Genomic DNA, 12,811 nt, shown 5'->3' with positions numbered 1-12,811 from the left:
TGGGGCTGGGGATTTAGCTCAGTGGTTCCATCACCTGCCTTGCAGCACAAGATCCTGAGTTTGATCCCCCTTACCAAAAAAAAAAAAAAAAGCCAAAATAAAAAATAAAACAAATACAAATTGTAAATTCCTTTGCATACTGCAACAGGTCACACACTACCACTTGGAGATTATTACTCCCGAGAAGACCTTTCCTGAGCAAAGAGATCACCAGGTCAGCTTCTTAGCACATTTATTCTGACACAGTAGGCCTGGGTATGTACTAGGAGTCTGCCTTTGTTTTTAGGTACTGTGGATTGAATACAGGGTCTTGCATTTGCTAGCCAAGCACTCTACCATTCAGCTACTTCCTCAGCCCATTTAATTTAATTTAATTTATTTACTTATTTATTTTTAATTAATTTTACTGGTACATTTTAGTTTTACAATATAATGACATTCATCATTGGAAATTTGCACCTTTACATAGTCTCTCTTGGTTCTTATTTTTTCCCCCTTCCCCTGCCCTCCCTTCAACCCCTCCATTCCTCCCTATTTACAAAGACGTTGTTTCCATTTTTTCATTATCTCATATTAATTTTCCATTCCCTTCTTTCCTTTCCCCTACTCCTCCCAATTCCCCTTCCCCTTTGCCATTTTTCTTCCTATCTCACATTATCTATTATACCTTTTAGTCCTTATTTACACTTTCAGTTTCTCACACTAGAGAAACTATTTGGTATTTACACATGTGTATCCTATTTATTTCACTTAAGAGTATGGCTTCAATGTGCATCCATTTAGCTATAAATGTCTCTAATTTCTCATTTCTTATGCCTGAGTATTTTATTAAAAAAACACATTTTCTTGATCCAGTCTCCAGTTGGACATTTGGGCTACTTCCAAGTTTTAGCTATTACAAATTGTGCTGCTATGAACATGGGTGCACATACATCACTGTGGTATGATTCTTTTAATTCTTTGGGGAAGATCCCCAGCAGGGGAATACCTGGGTCAAATGGGACTTCCAGTCCTAGTTCTTTGAGGTATCTCCATACTGATTTCCACAGTGCTTGCACCAGTCTACACTCCCACCAGCAGTGGAGCAGGGTTCCTCTTTCCCCACAGCCCCACCAGCATTTGTTATTGGTTGATTTCATGATAGCAGCCATTCTTTCTGGAGTGAAGTGGAATCTCAGCATTGTTTTCATTTGCATCTCTCGAATGACTAGTGATGTTGAACATTTTTTCATATGTTTATTTGCTATTTGTACTTTGTGTGAGAAATGTCTGTTCACTTCAGATGCCCATTTTTGGATTGGGTCTTTAAATTTGGGAGGTCTGATTTTTTAAAGTTTTTTATAGATTCTAGATAGCAGATGTTTGCCTCAGGAACAGCAGGTGAAAATTTTTTCCCACATTGTGGGTTGTCTCTTTACACTGTTGGTGGTTTCTCTTGCTGTGCAGAAGCTTTTTAGTAAGAAGAGATCCCACTTGTTGGTTGTTTGTGCTAGTTCACAGGCAACTGAGGTTTTGTTCATAAAATCTTTTCCTACACCAATGTCTTCAAGAGTTCTACCTAACCTCTGTTCCAGCTGGTTCAGCATTTCTATTTTAATATTTAGATCTTTAATCCATTTTGATTTTAGTTGAGTGCATGGTGAGAGATATAGGTCTAGTTTTAGTCTTTGGCAAGTTGAAACCCAATTTTTCCAGCACCATTTATTAAAGAGGCTATCTTTCCTCCAGTGAGGGTGTTTGGCTCCTTTGTTGAAAATGAGGTGGCTGAGTGTGTCTGGAGTTGTTTCTGCATCTTCTAATCCGTTCTACTGGTCCTCAAGTCTGTTTCTTTGCCAGTACCATGCTGTTTTTATCACAGTAGCTTTGTATAGTATAGTTGCAGGTTGGAGATTGTGATACCCCCTGCCATGTCTCTGTTGCCTAGAATTGCTTTTGTTATTCTGGTTCTCTTCTTGTTCCAAATGAATTTTTGGATTGTTTTCTCAAGGTCCATGAAGTATACTGCTGGGATTTCAATTGGGATTGCATTGAATCTATGTAGCAGTTTTGGAAATATAGCCATTTTCACTATGTTGATTCTTCCTACTCATGAGCAAGGGATGTCTTTCCATTTTCTGATGTCGCCTTCAATCTCTTTTTTCAGAGTGCTATAGTTTTCAGAGAAGAGGACTTTGATTTCTTTTGTTAGGTTGATTCCAGGTATTTCAATTTTTTGGATGCTATTTTGAAATTGTTTGCCCTGTTTCTCTCCCAGTGAGTCTGTTGTTTGTGTAGGGAAAATATATTGATTTTTGTGTGTTGACCTTGTATCCAGGTACTTCACTGAATTTGGTTATTAAGTCTAGAAGACTTTTGGCAGCATTCTTGGGGTCTTTTAAATAGAGTATCATGTGATGTACAAATAATGACAATTTGACTTCTTCATTTCCTATCTTTATTCCTCTTATTTCTTTCTCTTGTCTAATTGCTGTGACTAATGTTTCCAAGACTCTATTGAAGACTGTTGAAGTGGTGATAGTGGAAATCCTTGTGTTGTTCCTGATTTGAGTGTGAAGGATTTCAGGTTTTGACCATTTAGTATGATATTGGCTGTTGGCTTTTCATAGATGGCTTTTATCAGATTGAGGTAGAGACTGTCTATTCCAATGTTTTGTAGGGTTTTTATCATAAATGCATGTTGGATTTTGTCAGATGCTTTTTCTGCATCTATTGATATGATCATATGGTTTTTGTACTTGGCTCTATTGATACAGTATATTACATTTATTGATTTGCATTTGTTGAACCATCCCTGCATCCTTGGGATGAATCCCATTTGGTCAAGGTGTATGATCTTCTGTATTCTATTTGTCAGTATCTTATTAAGGAATTTTGCATCTATGTTCATTAGTGAGATTGGCTTATAATTCTCTTTTTCAGTTGGGTCTTTCTCTGCTTTGGGGATCAAGGTGATGCTTGCTTCCAGGAATGAATTTGGGAGTATTGCTTCCCTTTCAATTTCATTGAAAACTTTAAACAGCAGTGTCAGTAGTTCCGCTCTCAATGTCTTATAGAATTCAGCAGTGAAGCCATCAGGACCCGGGCTTTCTTAGTTGGTAAGGTTTTAATTATGTTTTCAATTTCATTGATTGATATTGGGTTGTTTAGAATTTTTAGGTCTTCTTCATTCAACTTTGGTAATTCATCTGTATCTAGGAATCTGTCCATTTCTTCTGTGTTGTCCATCTTATTGGCGTATAGGTTCTGAAAGTAGGTATTCATGATCCTGTGGATTTCTGCTGGGCCTGTTGTAATTTCATCCTTTTCATTCCTAATTGCATGGAGTTGGGCCTTTGCTTTCCTTTTTCTGACAAGGTTGGATAAGGGTTTGTCAGTTTTGTTTATTCTTTCAAAGAACCAACTCTTGGCTTCATTGATTTTTTTGTATCATTCTCTTAATCGCCATTGCATTGGTTTCTGCTCTGATCTTTATAATTTCCTCCCTTGTATGAGCTTTGGGTTTGTCCTGCTCTTCTTTTTCTAGAAGATTGAGGTGCAGCATCAGGTAGTTTAATTGGACTTGCTCTGTTTTCCTAATATGATTATTCACTGATATGAATTTCCTTTGGAAGCCTGCTTTCATTGTGTCTCATAGATTCTGATATGTGGTATTGTCATTGTCATTTAATTGAAGGAACTCTCTGATTTCTTTAATTTCCTCTGTGACCCATTGGTTATTCAGAATTGAGTTGTTTAATTTCCATGTGTTTATGAAATTTTTCCTGTTTCTTTTGCTATTAATCTCCAATTTCATCACACTATGGTTTGAAAATATACAGGGAATTACTTCAACTCCTTTGCACTTACTTAAATATGTTCTATGAGTGAGTATGTGGTCTATTTTGGAGAACAACCCATGTGCAGCCGAAAACAATGTGTATTCTGATTTTATGGGGTGAAACAGTCTGTAAACATGTGTTAAGTTCATTTGTTCAAGAGTTTGATTGAGTTTTAGTATTTTATTGCTTATTTTTGGTCTGCTTGATCTATCTATTTGTGAGTGGAGTATTGAGGTCCCCAATACACTTGTATTAGTGGATATATGCCTTTTCATGTCCCTTAGTATTTGTTTTATATAGTTGAGCACACTAGTGTTTGTTGCATATATGTTTATGATTGTCATCTCTTCCTTTTGTATTGTTCCCTTTACAAGGATGTGTGTCCTTTTTTGTCTCTCTTAATCAGTGTTGATTTTAAATCCACTTGATCTGCAGAGAGTTTAGCTCCTCCTGCTTTTTTGGGGGGTTTCTGTCACATGGAGTATTGTTTTCCACCCTTTAACTTTCAGTCTATGAGTTTCTTTTTGAATTAAGTATGTTTCTTGTATGCAGCATATTGTTGGATCTTGCTTCTTGACCCATTCTGTCAGTCTATTACTTTTGATTGGTGAATTGAGACTATTAACATTGATGGTTCTAACTGATACGTATTGACTTATCATTGTCATGATATTTTCTTTTTGTTGTATTCTCCCCTTTGTGTTTAATTTCTCATCATGCCCAACGGATTCATTCTGCTGGACTTCCTGGGGTTGTGATCCTTGTTGCCTTTTCCTAGGATATTGTCTATAAGTATGTGGAGTGCTGGTTTGGTATTCATGAAGTTCTTCAGGTGCTCTTTGTCATGAAAGTACCTTATTTCTCCATCGATTTTGAAAGAGATTTTCAGGATACATCAACCAGCATTGGAGGCTGTTTTCCTTTAGGGCTTGAAATACATCACTGCAAGCTCTTGTTGCTTTGAGGGTTTGCATTGAGAAGTCTCCTGTGATTCTGGTGGACTTTCCTTTGTGTTTTGCCAAGCAAGCTGATAAATCACCAATCACTGGGACCAATGACAAAGTTAAACTGAAAGGAGTTTATTCACACTCATGGACTCCACTCCCTAAGCGAAGTGAAGCCCTGATCCAGGAACAGCACAGTTTATATAGGGTGTTATAGCAGCATAGCTTTTATAGGTGTTATTTTAAGAAGAGAAGTTCAAGGGTAGATTAACATGTTTTTGACTAGTTGCAAAAGTATTTTTCACAACTCAGCTGTCTTACTGTCTTATCAGGTTGGGGCAATTTACAGTAAAGGGAGGCACCAGGCACTATCTCTTTCTGAGAAGCAATGAAGCAAGTTTACAGAAGCAGAACAGGCAGTTACAAAAACATCTATTTTATAAGGGGAGGGGCATGAGGGGGCATTTCTTGGGTTTATCCTGGTCTCACATTTTGTATCTGATTTGTTTCTTTTCTCTACCTGCTTGTAGAATTTTGTTCTTCTGTTGGGTTTCTGCAATATTAAGTATTACATGCCTATGTGTAGACTATTTTTGATCAAGGCTAGTTGTGGTGTCCTATATGCCTCACTTAATCTGGATGTTAAGTTCTTTTCCCCTCAAAATTTTCTACTATCACTTATGTGAATAGTTTTTTATGTCATCTGCAATCTCTCCTGTTTCTTCATTGACTCCAATCAGTCTTATGTTATTCCTCTTTGAATCATGTAGCAGATGCTGGATTGATTTCTTGTGGTCCCTTACTATTTTAAACAAATTTTTCTTTTATTTGTCATTAATTGCAATCTTATCTTCTGTATCTGAAATTCTGTCCTCACATTGGCTCATTCTGCTGTGTAAACTTTCATTGGAGTTTTTAATTCCCTAGAAATCTGTTTGCATCTGGTTTATGGATTCCATTTGTTTCCTATGTTGGGATTCCATCATGTTCCTGAGGTCCTCTATTTTTTTATCTGTATCTGCTCTAGACTTATTAGTCACGTTTTGAACTATGGGCACAATCTCTGCTGTTTTGTGAGAAATTATTTCTGATTACACTTTTTCCAGATCATTTTTTGTTGTCAGTTCAGGGAGTCCAGGTTGTTGAGCATCTGATTGGGAAGGTTCACCTCCTCTGTGCTGGGGTCAGCTCTGCCCCTAGATGCTGGGGGGGGACAGGAGCATGGTGGCTCCGAGGGTTCACCTTCTGTGTGCTGGGGGTGGCTCTGCTCCTTGGCACTGGGGGGGGGTGGTATCATGGCCCAGAAAGTTCACCTGCTGTTCACTGGGGGCACCCTTGCTCCAGGGTCCTGGGGGCAGTGGTATGGTGGCCTGGAAGGTTCACTTCCTCTCTGGTGGGGGCAGATCTGCTCCTTGGCACTGTGGCAGCCCTTTTAATTTTATTTTGAGACAAGGTCTCATTATGTAGCCCGGGCTGGCTTGGATTTTCCAATCTCCTGCCTCAGCCTCCTTAATAGCTGGGATTACAGGCATCAGGCCAGGCCTGGGTTTCTGGAATTACAACCATGTTCAGGTGAGGCCAATGGTATTAGTTTGTGAACTGTACTTTAAGTAACTGGGCTCAAAAACATCTTGGTTTCCAAATATTTATAAGCCACTGAAAGTTAGATTCTCAGATTCGGGAGGGTGATAAGGCATTTTCTTATATTTTGGAATGGTTTCCTTTTGTCCTGGGCTTGCTATTTTGAGGTGGAATCAGTGGAATGTGTGTGACCCTCACAAGTTATTGAATACTTTCTCATTGGAGAATATAAAAAGTGCAGGAGAACTGGGCAAGGTAAGAGTGTGTTGACTCTTTATTTTTCCTGGCCTTTAAAATCTCTCTAATGATTTGTTTCTTGTCCTCTGAGGGGTTGTGAAAACACATTGAATCCCATAAACAGGCTCTATGCTGGGCAATTTCGTGTGTCATTTCCATGTGTCATTTTATTTTGTCTGGCTAGAATGGCAGCAACCAGTGTGACTACAAAGAGGACACATTTTTGCATATGAATGTGTGTGTGTGTGTGTGTGTGCATGTGCATGCTCATGCACATGAGGTTTTGTCTTCTCTTCTGTGTGTCCACCCTGCTGTGCCGGATGGGGCAGGCTACTCAAGCTTGCCGTGCTGAGGTGCACTGAAGATCTCCCAGCTAGTGACAGAACCTGAGTGATTTGCAGGCATTTGTGTGCTCATTGCTATGCCCTCTGGGCATCTGCAGTGTTGTATCAGGAGGGCAAGAGGCTGCAGATAGATTTAATATTCCTTGTGTGAGCTTTAACCATCTGCCCACCAGCTCTCATTGTGAGAATAACCTATGTTTCCAGAATCAAAGACAAAGAGCTTGTTTTTTGGTTTTTTTTGTGGGGAATTCTTTTTCCTTTTTTTTCAAAGCCTTTAATGTAAATCATTGTGTTTTCTTTGTGTTTGGGGGTAGGTTACTAGGGTCACCAATTCTGCAATTATATTTACTTTTATTTTGTTTTCTAATGCCTCTGTCATATTTGAATATGTAAATATTATCCCTTTTCTTGATCTTCTATCTCCCACAGACTGTGTCTTAGTTACTTTTCTCTCCTTGTTGAGGCAAAATACCTGACACTTAAAGTGAAATGGGGAAAGATTTATTTGGTTTACAGTTTATGGAGGTGTCAGCCCATGATTGGCTGGCTCCAAGGCAGGGAATGCAAAGAGGCATTGCAGAGGAGAAACAACATGGTGCACACAAAATAGCACAAGTAACAAGGGACCTTAACAGCTTCTTTCTGCCCCTTTTATCTTATTGAGACTACTGGAATTAGGGTGGTGCCAAACCAATCATTCATGTGTGGTAGATCAGTAATCACACACCCTTAATCCCAGCATCACACCCTCTAGATTCAGCCACCTCTTACTGCATGAGGCTTTGAGAGGACATTCAGACCCAAGCCATAACAGACTGTATCCTTGAAGTAAATATTGATGAAATTTTGTGACACACCCATGAGGTGGTGGGTATTAGTAGTCAGGCATTGCCATTGGGTATAGATTAGATCATGGACATTTGACAATTTTTTTCCAGGAGAAATCTGAGTTCTGTAACTTCTCCTTCAAGGAAATTCTTTTGACTATTGATGGGCCTGTGTTGGTAGCTATAGATTGTTGTAGGACTATAGTTATTTGGATGTTGGATTTGTTATCTTAAAACCCTCATGTGATTTCTTTTGAAGGTAATTGACCTGGAGGAGCATAGGCTCTTAAAGAAATGAAAATAACTCGAGCCAATCTAATCACCATTGGATTCTTACAATCTCACTGAGGTTAGAGAAATTTGGCAGCACAGGTTGAAAAGCTCTTTAGCTTCAGTTGAGTGGGAACAATGTTGGAACTCTTTGAGTGTTATTCGGCAAGCAACTGTGGGGCAGGAGTGATTAACGGGAATACTCTCAAGGGCATCGGGGTCAAATTTTTTTATTTTTACTGCCAGCAAAATGTGCCTTGTCTTGCACTCGACAATGTGTAATTAAAAACAACTTCTTTAAGCTCATTTCACATTCCCTTCTCTCTACAGAGTGAGGCTAAGAGAACCCAGTTCCCTGCTGACCTTCTGGCCCAAGGCTGCAGGGTTGTTGGTTAAGGATGTGGACCACATGTCATCCAAGTGTCATCTCTCTCCAGCTTGTGACCTGGGATGGTCATCAAATCCCAGTGCTGTATTTTGCTCAGTTGTAACATAGGGATTATGATAGAATGACTTAAAAGAGTTGATGAAATGATCAAACATTATATCGCATAACATTGTAAGTAAAGTACTCAGCACCAGGCCTCTCACAGACTAATGCTGGCTACCACAGAAATGAAGGCTGGAGAAAATGGGAAGAGTTGATTCTAGATCATGGCCCGTGCTGTTTGGCTGTGGAAAGTGTTATCTGAAACACAAGTTTGCCCAAGTAGAATTGAGAAGTCAGGGATGGGAAGTGAAGGGACAAAGAAAATAGGAACTTTATTTTTTTTTTAAACAAAGCTTTAGTTTACAAACATGGCTGCTATAGATCTCATGGAGATGTGTGTTTGGGTGGGAACCATCTTTCTCTTTCGGGCTGGTACAAGATCAGGCTTGACCTATCTCCTGTGCCCTCGAGAGGTTTCTATTTGGTCTGACTTTGAGTCAGGTTTGAATTGTATTGGTTCTGAGCCTGGTGGAGCCCTAGGGATGACCTTGGCCAGAACTTTTTAATCTCACTCCATGGCTAATGCAGAGCAGATCTGGACCTCTGTGGATACTCATCACTGAGTCCTAGGTGGGTCCCTAGGTGAGACCAGAGCCTAGGGCCTATCTCAGCTTTCTGTGGGCCATAAGAGTTAGGATACAGGCCTGGCAGAGGAGGAGTGTGAGCAATGAAATGCAAACAGAAAAGGTCCTTGCTGCAGCCTCTTCTGGGTGATCTTTTGGATCTTTGGCTTTCTGCCTTCCATTCCCATAGAGGACCCAGGCTGTTCAGGTGTTCAGCTTTATCCCTGCTGCAGCTGTTTATTGGTGCTGATTCCCTCTCTGCTCCACTACCTGTGACTGTCATGCTTTTGACCTCTGCAGCCACCATTGCCCTGGGCTCTGCTACTCCTTTTCCAGATGTTAACTGTGAGTCTACTCACTGCTGCCCCCTGGTCCCCTTGGCTCTGAGGGCTGCAGGCAGATATTTCACTTTGACCTTTGGCTCTCTGCTCTGGAGCTGTGGTTCCTGAGGGTGTGGTACTGCTGTGGTGCCTGGCGGGTTTTACTGTGATGCAGTGCCAGTCTTGCACTCCGGCTGTCACTGTGGAGAACCAGACCTTCTATGACAGCATAATGATGCTTACAGTAAGCCCCCAGCTTGGGTGAGGAGTGGTGTCTTAGTCACTTTCCTCATCACTGCGATAAAATACCCAACATCCACAACTTAAAGGAAGAGAGGTTTATTTTGGCTCACACTTTAGAAATTTTGGTGTCTTTCCTGTCATGGTTGGTGGCATGGTAGAAGGGACTGAGCAGAGGAAAGCTGCTCACCTCATGGCTTACAGGAAGCAGAGTCAAGAGAGGAGTCCAGGAGGGAGTTACACCCTTCTAGGTCACAACCCTAATGATCTGGCTCTTACAACCAGGCACCACCTCTGAACACCAAACCAGCCATAGGGCTCCCAAATAATCCAATCACCTTCTACGAGCACATGAAGCTTTTTTTTTGGGGGGGGATATAAAACATAATAAGTAACTTATTCTCTCAGTCACTTATCACACATAATATTGTAAAATTTCCATGGGTTGATTCTTTAAGCTCTGTTCCCTCCAGGGTTGAGTTACAAGATATAGTAATTGGCATCACACTGGATATTTGAACTCCTTACTTAAATGACCTAACTTCTTGTGGTGCTAACCATTGGCCAGTTATATTGACCTGAACCTTGAGTCTTTTCCACATGAGAGGATGTCTCTTCCCTCCCATGACAGCCAGGGCAGAGTTGGAAGGTCAGCTAGGTCTCTTTGTTTATTAAGAGGCTCTGGCTCTCAGCTTCAAGATATCCTGCAAAGATTCTGCCCATCATAGCTTTTTAAATAAATAAACCTCAGCAGCTCACTGTGCCAGGACCCCAAATTGCTGTATCTGGGGAGTATGCTTAGTTGTGGCAGGGGAGGAACCTCTAGAACACGATGCTGGAGGCTGAACTCTTCCTCCATCTCTCCCTTCCTCCTTCCTCACCCCCCCCTTTTACACCTATGCCATTTTCAGGCAAAAATCTGAGTGCTGGCACAATTTACAGAAGAGTGTGGAGTTTCACACAAAGGGCGCCGAGACAATGGATTATCAGAACATTTAGAATCTGCTCACAACTCTACCCATATGGTAGATGTGTAAAGTTGGGCCAAAATTTTAAACTATTTGATGCTTCTGATTCATGATCCATAAAGCATTGTGCAAGTGCATGTGTATACCTGTGTGTGCATGTGTATAGTGGTGGGTTGGAATAAATGATTGTAAATGCACTCTTTGATGAAAGTTGGCACCTAGCAACTAGGGGTGAGAAAGGCCTAGGATATGCTAGGCTTTGCCCCCTACCCACCTTTGTGGTGAGACAGAATGGGGACCCAGACAGAAGCACATCTACATCTTCATTTATTGCACTAAGAACGAAACAAGGCAAAAATTAAGTCTAAGTCAATAGCACTACTTGAGCATAGAAGATGAAGCTATTTTCTCTCAAATTGGTTTGATTGCTGCCAGTAGCTGATATTTGGTATGAAATGCATTCAGATCATCAACAGCCAAAGACACACACAGTGCATGAAAACATGCTGTAATTGGCACCGCTGTAACTCTGTACAGTGTGTGATCTTAGCTGGGAGGAGGGAGGGTTGTAGGATAACTTGTAATCTAATTTTCTTTGTTGTAAAATAGAGTGTTACTATTGTATTTCTGTGGAATAATAATTATAACATCTCCGACAAATGGAGTGCCTTTCTCAGGAGGTGCTCAAATTGCTCAATAGGCATTCATTCAGCCTTGTAAACATAGTAAAACCTGGCTGGCTTGCATTTTCCTCAACTGAAAATTCCTATTAACCAGTGCCTCCCCTCATCTATCCTACTAGGATAAATGATTTTTCTGCTGGTGACCCCGACACAGTGAGAGGCACTGAGGATCCTTCGGAATCAACCAAGAATTATGAAACCTACTAGAGTTTCAGTGTTAATTGCAATTTATGACAGCCTAATTTTTTGCAAAGTGGTAATTCATGTGTTGCACAGATGATAATTAGTAGGGATAGTTGATTAATCAGACTGCTCTATTCCTGACCATCCTGAAGTACAGAATTGGCAGCCACTATAAGAGCGTTTATTCCTCTGAGCACCACAGAGGAAGCAGAGTACATATAGGAAGGGCTCTTGTCTTAGTCACTTTCCTGATCACTGGCACAAAATACTTGACACCTGGAACTTAAAAGAGGAGAGGTTTATTTTGGCTCATATTTTAGAAGTTTTGTGTCCTTGCACAATCTGTAGGCTCCAGGAAGAAGCAGCATGGTGGAAGATCTGGTGGAAGAAAGCTGTTCACGTCATGGCAGCCAGGAAGCAGAGAATCAAGGGAAGGGAGCTATAACCTTCTGGTCACTCCTGAAGTGACCTGTCTCTTCAGACCAGGCCCTGACTCCTAATAGCAAGTTAGGTATAACCTACAAACCAGTCACACCCTAAGTTCCCACTTATGATCTTGTGAAGCTTTAGGGGGACAGCTAGATATAAAACATGACATGGTGTGGCAGGTATACATGAACTAGAATTACTCATTTTGGGAAAATAACAATTTCCAGGGGCTTATTCTTTAAGGTCTACATTTGCCAGTATTAAGTAAGAGAAATAGGTATGTTTCAAAAATAGATCATAGTTGGCACATGAGAGTTTGCCATCCCTGCAGTTATGGCTGTTGTCAGGAACTGGATTGAACTCTTCCAGCAAAGGTGGGGGCCTTTAGCATCAAATTTTGGATGACATTTACTACAGCCTCTTCACAGACACCAGATATTTTTTCAGGATGTATTGGAGCAGTGGATTCAGTTGTGTTAATTGGTATATTCTAAATGCTTTATTAAAGTGGTAAGATCTTAAATAAGATAAGGTGATTAATTTGAGTCCCTTTTCTAAATGTCCAAATTATAAATTATAGGATCATTGAAAAGTTTTAAAATTAGTATTGTCCTCAGGTTCACTGTGGAAAATATAAGATATTGAGGAATGTATAAAGAAGAAAATAAAAATAGTCCATAATCTCATCACCCAGAGATAACTATTATTGCCTTTTTATACACTTTGTATTTCCCCCCATGTATGCACACATTTTACAAATTTAGCATATGCTGCATGTATAGTATGCTGTCCCCAGTGATATTATAGAAAGTCATTTTCTAGGTTATTAAATATTTTCTTAAAACAACTTAGTCCTAACTATGTGAACCATGATATATTAAACCAACCCCCTGTTGTTGGACTTCCTTCAGTCC

The sequence above is a fragment of the Heterocephalus glaber genome, unplaced genomic scaffold, assembly GCF_053883595.1.
Source record: "Heterocephalus glaber isolate CG9 unplaced genomic scaffold, H.glaber_assembly_v1.0 deba00001454, whole genome shotgun sequence".
In the NCBI taxonomy this organism is placed as follows: Eukaryota; Metazoa; Chordata; class Mammalia; order Rodentia; family Bathyergidae; genus Heterocephalus; species Heterocephalus glaber.
The sequence above is the reverse complement of the archived record's forward strand: the minus strand, read 5'-3'. Positions refer to the sequence as shown.